This window comes from Octopus bimaculoides, chromosome 14, assembly GCF_001194135.2.
Source record: "Octopus bimaculoides isolate UCB-OBI-ISO-001 chromosome 14, ASM119413v2, whole genome shotgun sequence".
Lineage (NCBI taxonomy): Eukaryota > Metazoa > Mollusca > Cephalopoda > Octopoda > Octopodidae > Octopus > Octopus bimaculoides.
Window position 1 is genome coordinate 3,930,561 of NC_068994.1, and position 7,055 is coordinate 3,937,615.

The 7,055-nt window shown below is 38.7% G+C and overlaps 1 protein-coding gene across 2 annotated transcripts in view; it reads left to right on the top strand.

The window, feature by feature from the left end:
* Nucleotides 1-7,055, top strand: part of LOC106870079 (zinc finger protein ZFP2) — a 22,718-nt gene that overhangs the window by 1,081 nt on the left and 14,582 nt on the right. Inside the window, exon 1 of one of the 2 annotated variants that reach the window (XM_014916055.2) lies at nucleotides 4,299-5,398. The exons of the other annotated variant lie outside the window; for it this stretch is intronic. The gene's annotated coding sequence lies outside the window, so the exon portion shown is untranslated. Of the gene's footprint in view, nucleotides 1-4,298; nucleotides 5,399-7,055 lie in introns of those variants that run through there. 2 annotated transcript variants of the gene reach the window in all.

The following is a 7,055-nucleotide window of genomic DNA, read 5'->3' on the forward strand; positions in this document are numbered from 1 at the left end:
ATATATAAATATGTATGTATATGATTTCTTACGTAGGAGACGACGGTTGGAAACGTTGTTTTGTGTATTGATGTCTATTTTAATTTTTAAATTTATTTTGAAATTCTATTGTTTACAAATGCGTACGGACACACGGTAACTCTAAAGCTTAAACCGACGCAACCTTTAAAAAACATGAAAAGGAACTTATATATAAATATATATTTATACACATATATGTATTTGATTGGGGCTGTTTCGGTTTTATTATTCGTTTAGTATCATAACAATAACAATTGTTGAACAAATAAATTTTGTGTGAAAATACTAACACATTTTTTCATTTGACGAGTTTTAATTTTAGGCGCGAGTAGCTCGTCTCTGACTTTCGGTTTTGAAGGCTAAAATTAAGATTTATATTATCATCTACATATTGGCGATTAGCCCAAGGCTAGCGTTGATTGAAGGCGCTCCAGCTGTGACTTTCCCAACTATGTGGATATCGGGACTATTTATCCGACGTGTTTTCCCTTTTGCGCAAAACCCTTGAATATGATTTGAGGTGGGCATTTAACTGCTATTTCTAACAGATCAAGCAACTACATAGAATCGCTTGATATATGTATGCATGTAATTTAATCCCTAGCCAGCTCTGATTAATCAGTCCTTTGATCAAAGGCGTTCCATAACTGACCATATTATCTAACGTTTCCTTTCGTTTTTAAACACGGTAGCGTGATTTCAGAGTCATTTGGCTGCTTTGTTTAGCAAACCGAACGATCTTTATGCCTTTTCGTATCTATAATACAGGGTGCGACAAGAAAGCCGCCCAGATTCACCAACCTTCGCCGCCTAAAATAAGGGAGTTTTTTTTTTTTCTGCCGTACCCTGTGTTCCGTGTTGTGATTTGAGGGAGCTATTACTACTATTTCGGCGAAGGTGATAAGATTGCCACTATTTCTAGCAAACCGAGTGTCCATGTAGAAGCTCGATATTGTATAGAATGGTCATTGTGTTCAGTGTTTGGTGATGTCAGATAAAGGTAAGCTACCTGGGAGCCAAGCCTGCTGCCTTGTTACCATCCCTGGTTGAAGCCATTTCGTTCTGTTTGCACCAACGAGGCGAAGAACGTGGAATAACGTATTACCACCACAACATCTATTGAACTAAGTTAAAATAAAGGACTCAAAAATGCGGTTTAGTTGTTATAAGTTGCCAGTGTTCGTCATTAGACTGCGACCATGCTGGGGCACCGCCCTTCTAAGGGTATAATCGATCGCGCTCAGCCGCAGTACCGGTATCACGTAGTTATTAGTTGAGATAGGAAAGACAAAGTAAACTTGGGCCGGATTCGAACTTCGAACCAACAACACTGGGGTTTATATGTGTGCCTGTATGAGAGAGAGAGAGGTAGATGTGGTATTCTGGTTTTCTGCGCTCTGGGTTCAGATGTCGCCCAGGTCAGCTTTACTTTCCGTTGTTTCAGGGCTGATAAATAATTTTACCCGTCCAATAATGACTAGATTCTTCTCATTTTTTTTTCCCGCTGTAATTAAAAAAGTGCAACCTGGCCGTTACATTTGTTACCTTGGTCCGGCCTAAAGGATGCACTAAGCAGATTGCAAGGCCGGCGGTAGAGAAAAGAAAACTTGCCATATTTCACGTTTGTCGACCTGTAAAGATGTGGAAGGCTTTCTTCGCCACACAGAGGTAAGGTTGCCGAATGCCTACATAAACAAGGATCTCCTGTAGCAGGCGGAAGGGTCCAAAGACACGGCATGCTACACCCCCCCCCCATTCATTATCATTTTACGTCAAGTGACTCTTGCGATTAATTAGTCTGAGTTAATTACCGTCTATGGTCTATTTCATAGACATTAAACAGCACACCTTTAGAGTTAGTGGTGTGGACATTCGGAGGGAATCCATACGTGTTGTGTAAATAAATGCTTTATGAGACAATGGGGGAGCATGTAATTACGCAGACTAATTAAATTGATTTAATTACCGTTTCACTGTTTAATTTTGTAAACAAATAAAACACGGTAATTTTAGAATTTTGTCAGACATTCGATCGGGTCCTGTCTATTCGTTGCTATGTGGTACCTTTTCGTTTTGTATCGGAGATCAGTATATCTCCAATGCCTATTTTCATTCTTTGTATATTATTAAGTGATGCGAGTTTTAATTCGCGGTCAAGTGTTACCATCGCTCTTTGTTTGTTTACATTACTTAAATAATTAAATAATAAATAAATATATATGTATATAAAGTTATATAAAGACTAAATAAATATAGATGTATATAAAGTTTACTGTTCCGTTAAGGAGCAGTAAACAAAAAAGTATTCCATCCAGTGAGAGATAAATATTTAATATACACAGGTAGCTTGTATATTTGTTCTGTGTACATTAATTGATATATATATATATACCCATCTTTTCTCTGACTTATGGTCTCTTGGACGACTCACACACGTATATATATTTATATAGAGTTGCTATAGATTGAGATAAGGCCTTCGTCACCACTCGACGTGTTTGGCTTGAAATTACCTTTAACCAGGTATCGAAACCGGTTCGCCGGCAGCTCAGCTCTTCTCTACAAGGTGTTTTATAGGAATATCGATTGTTCTCCAATACTATTTTGGTTGGATGGAGTGCGTGGATATTATAGTTGAATAAAAATCAACCTCATTATGGGACGGGTACTTTATTTTATTCACCCAGGGAAAGATGAAAGGCAAAGTCGACCTCGACGGGAATTGAGCCAAGAGTGCAAGGGTTAATGTAGGAAAGTACTTTTCTACGTCTCTTTACCGGGGTGAAAAGGTAAATTAAACCTCGGCAGGATTTGAACTTATAGGTGTGTAACTAAATTACACTGACACTTTGTCCGACGCGCCACCAATTCTAATCACTCACTATTAGTCGGTGTCTTTATCTAATTACGTTCAACTTTTCCTCTCTTCCGGCGTCGACAGGACAATTACCAGTTATATATTGAGGTCTCTTCAAACAGCACTATTATTTTGGAGGGAAGTAAGCCGACGACAGTGAGAGGGCGATGCGGTTTCGATCACTAGCCACGTTTCCTTGAGAATGGCATTAATGTCATGTATTCACACTACGCTTATAATAAAACTAGTCCAATCCATAGAAGAAACCGCGCGCGCATATTATATATATATATATATATATACCTATTCGTATAGATACACGTTTCGGCATATATTTATATAGGAAGGTGTCCCTTTAAGTGATTCCCTGACTATTTACCCGCGATCCTTCCTATTCCGGGTGTCAATGGGGTGGTGTGCCTCTTGCACTTCACCCTCTCTCTCCTTCATCACCCTCATGAAATACCTCTATTGGTGCAACTCCACCACCACCACCTTGTCAACTATTGTTACTGTCTCATATTTCTAACATAATCAATACTCACCCCCTCCTCCTCCCTCCTTTCTCTCTACGTTTGCGTGTGTCGTGTATATACACCAATATATATATGTATATATTATATTATATTATATATATATTTATGCGCACGTGTGTATGTGTGCTTTATGCGTCTGTTGCGTGTGTGGTGCGAGATTTGCGTGCATAGCGAACATATATGTATGCGAGTGTAGCATATAATGGTGTGTGTGTGTGTGTGTGTGGCATATATATCATATATATGTCATATATATATATATTATTTTACATTATATATCTGCTGTGTATATACACACATGTGTGTTGTGTTTACCAGTATTTACTTCCTATTTATCTCCCATCTCTTCAGTACTTCGTTGAAACCAACTTTTTTTATGTGGACCTGAAGGATAGTTGGGTGGTGTGTGTATAAATGTGTATGTGTGTGTGTGTGTGTATTGTCTGTATATATTAATGTGTTTGTATACATATGTGTATTTGTACCCCTTTCCACTCTACCTTTCTCTCTTCTTCCCCTGCTCTCTCTCTCTCTCTTCTCCCCCTACCCTTCTCTCCTGTGTCTGACGTCCATAGAGATAGCCTTACATTAACTTAACATACAGCAGGCATACATACGCACGCACACACACACACACGCACACATCACACCATATAATTATATATACATTCTATCTTGTGTGTGTGTTTGTCTTCAGTGTTTAACTGGACAAAATGCATGGCTCACAGTTTACTTAAGTAGTGTACATGTCACACAGACCTGTGTGTATGTGTACTTTACAGTATGTGGCAGAGTGACACACACACACACACTGATATATATATATACATGTATACACACACACACGTGTGTGTGTGTGGCGGCGGGAGGGGAGGGTGGCCCGTGCGTGTTTGGAAGATAGCAGCACCATCAGGGAGCTAGCTATACAGTAGGCACGCACATACACACACACACACGCATATATTTATAGATAGATAGATATAGATATATACAAAGCTACTACATAAGCATACAGACACAGAGAGAGAGAAGGCAGTAACAGCCACACCCACACACATTCAAATATACACAGATCCAGTGCTACTACTTCCACACATATATATAGACAACGTTACAACACACACACACACACACACACACACACACACACACATATATAATATATACATATACACGCGTACATACGCGGAAGCCTTTGCTACAATTTATGCATACTCACACGTCTCACACACACACTATTCAAATACAGCTAAGTACATACAACCAGCATTGCTCTCACACACACAGATAAATATACAATCACATTATACGCATAGACCGTGCTACTCGCGCACACACATACACACACGCCATAGAAACAGAGGCGCAATCATACATTCACATACAACGACAGATTATATATGTATCTGTGTATATATATATATATATATATATATAGATATATGCTATACACTCACATACACACGCCATCTTAGACAGCTTTACAATTTATGCACGCTCACACGTCATACAAACATATATAGAGAGCCATCTATTACCAGCACACGTCACACACATACACGCAGTCATGCAAATATAGACAGCCCAATACATTCACACGCCACATATATATATATATATGCGCACACACACAGACACACACATACTCAATCAAACGTAGACAGCTCTGTGCATTCTCATACCTCACACAAACACACACACCCATACACGAAAGGCTAGTTCTATAACATTCACACGCAACATAGTCACCCTTCTCTCGTACATACACACACGCACACGCACAGCACTATATACATACACGGGCAGGCTCTACAATTTATGCACACGTACACTCCACACACAGAGAGACACACTACCACATACGCACATACAACGTGTGTGACTACTTTTATTAGCACTTACATACTTGAAATATTTCTGTTGAAATATCCAAAAGTATCATTGATACACACACACACAAGACAACTTACACACCAGTCCTGACGTATGTATTCTTTGTTTGAAATGTGTATATTTACACACATAGATGTGTGTTCATGTTACTACTTGTCCATGATGGCATTAGCCCCCCTACACCTCTACATTTCCTTCCTAAGCATGTGAGTATGTGTCTGTGTGAGAAAGAAAAATATACTAACATATATATATATATATATATATATATATATATACCCTAACATACGATATATAAGTATATAATATATATGTGTGTGTGTGTGTGCATAAAAGCACAAACTTTTCGTTTTTGTGATAGAATATATACATATATAATGTTTGTGTGTGCATATTTAAACATGAATACATACATACACATATATATATATATGTGTGTGTGTATAATTTCTTTCCCTTTCTGTGTGTTTGTATGTGTTTTCGTTTATGTGCACTTGGGTGTGTGTTATCATGTCACCAACTTTTTTTTTTACCCTGTGCAAAGATGTAAACAAATGTTTGCTTATAATTAATTACTAAACAAACAGGTTAATCACTTAATGACTCATTATCAAAAACTATTCGATAATACCAATATTTGTTGATCATTGTGATAGATTTTTCGCAGCCCTGTCATCCTCGTTATTATTGTTCTTATTTTTATAAATGTGTTTCTAATGAATGTGATAATATTATTGTTTGTAATCCAATGTGAATCTATATTTCTCAATTATTATAAACTCATTCCGTTCATCCGTTCACCACTCTTCTCGCTCCATTCAGTGTTGTTACCGTCCCCACCCCTTTTCCATATAAGGTTTGGGGGGAGAGGGGGGCTTGTTCAACATCATCCTAGTCAAAAAAACTGAGCTCAAACGAGCAAGATTCTGTGCAAGTAGCTTAATCTCCTAGAAAGACATAATGACCAAAATCTCTTCATTCGCCTCAAAGATATCTTAAAGAACACGGTGGATCAGTGCATCTCAACCAGTTTTTGCCCACTGGACCCTTTTGATAAATGTTTTGTTTTTTACTCTACTGCCCCCCCCCCCCCAGTCATTTGGTGTTTTAAAAAATCCTATGATTAAATATTAGAAATTGTATAAAAAAAAATTGTTAGGGGTGGCTGTGTGGTAAGTAGCTTGCTTACCAATCACATGGTTCTGGGTTCAGTCTCACTGTGTAGCACCTTTAGCAATTTGTCTTCTACTATAGCCTCGGGCTGACCAAAGCCTTGTGAGTGGATTTGGTAGATGAAAACTGAAAGAAGCCCGTCGTATTGGAGAGCCTCTCCTACTCACCACTACTCCTTCCTCCCAGCTGAGGGGTTTTTGTTTTGCAAGTTACTTAGTGACCCTGTCGGTGCTGGTGCCACATAAAAAGCACCCAGTACACTCTGTGGAGGGGTTGGCATTAAGAAGGGCATCCAGCTGTAGAAACCAAGACAAAAACAAGCTATGGAACCTGGTGCAGCTCCTGGCCTTACCAGCTCCTGTCAAACCATCCAACCCATACCAGCATGGAAAATGGATGTTAAATGATGATGATGATGATGATGGTGATGATGATGATCCTGAAGGTGAAATGACAGAGTTGCCAGGGTGGTGTTTAGTTAGTTGCCTTTATGTTCTGAGTTCCAATCCCACCAAGGTCAACTTCACTTTCCTTTAGTTTCAGAGTCATTAAGTACTGGAGTGGATTCTTTTTTT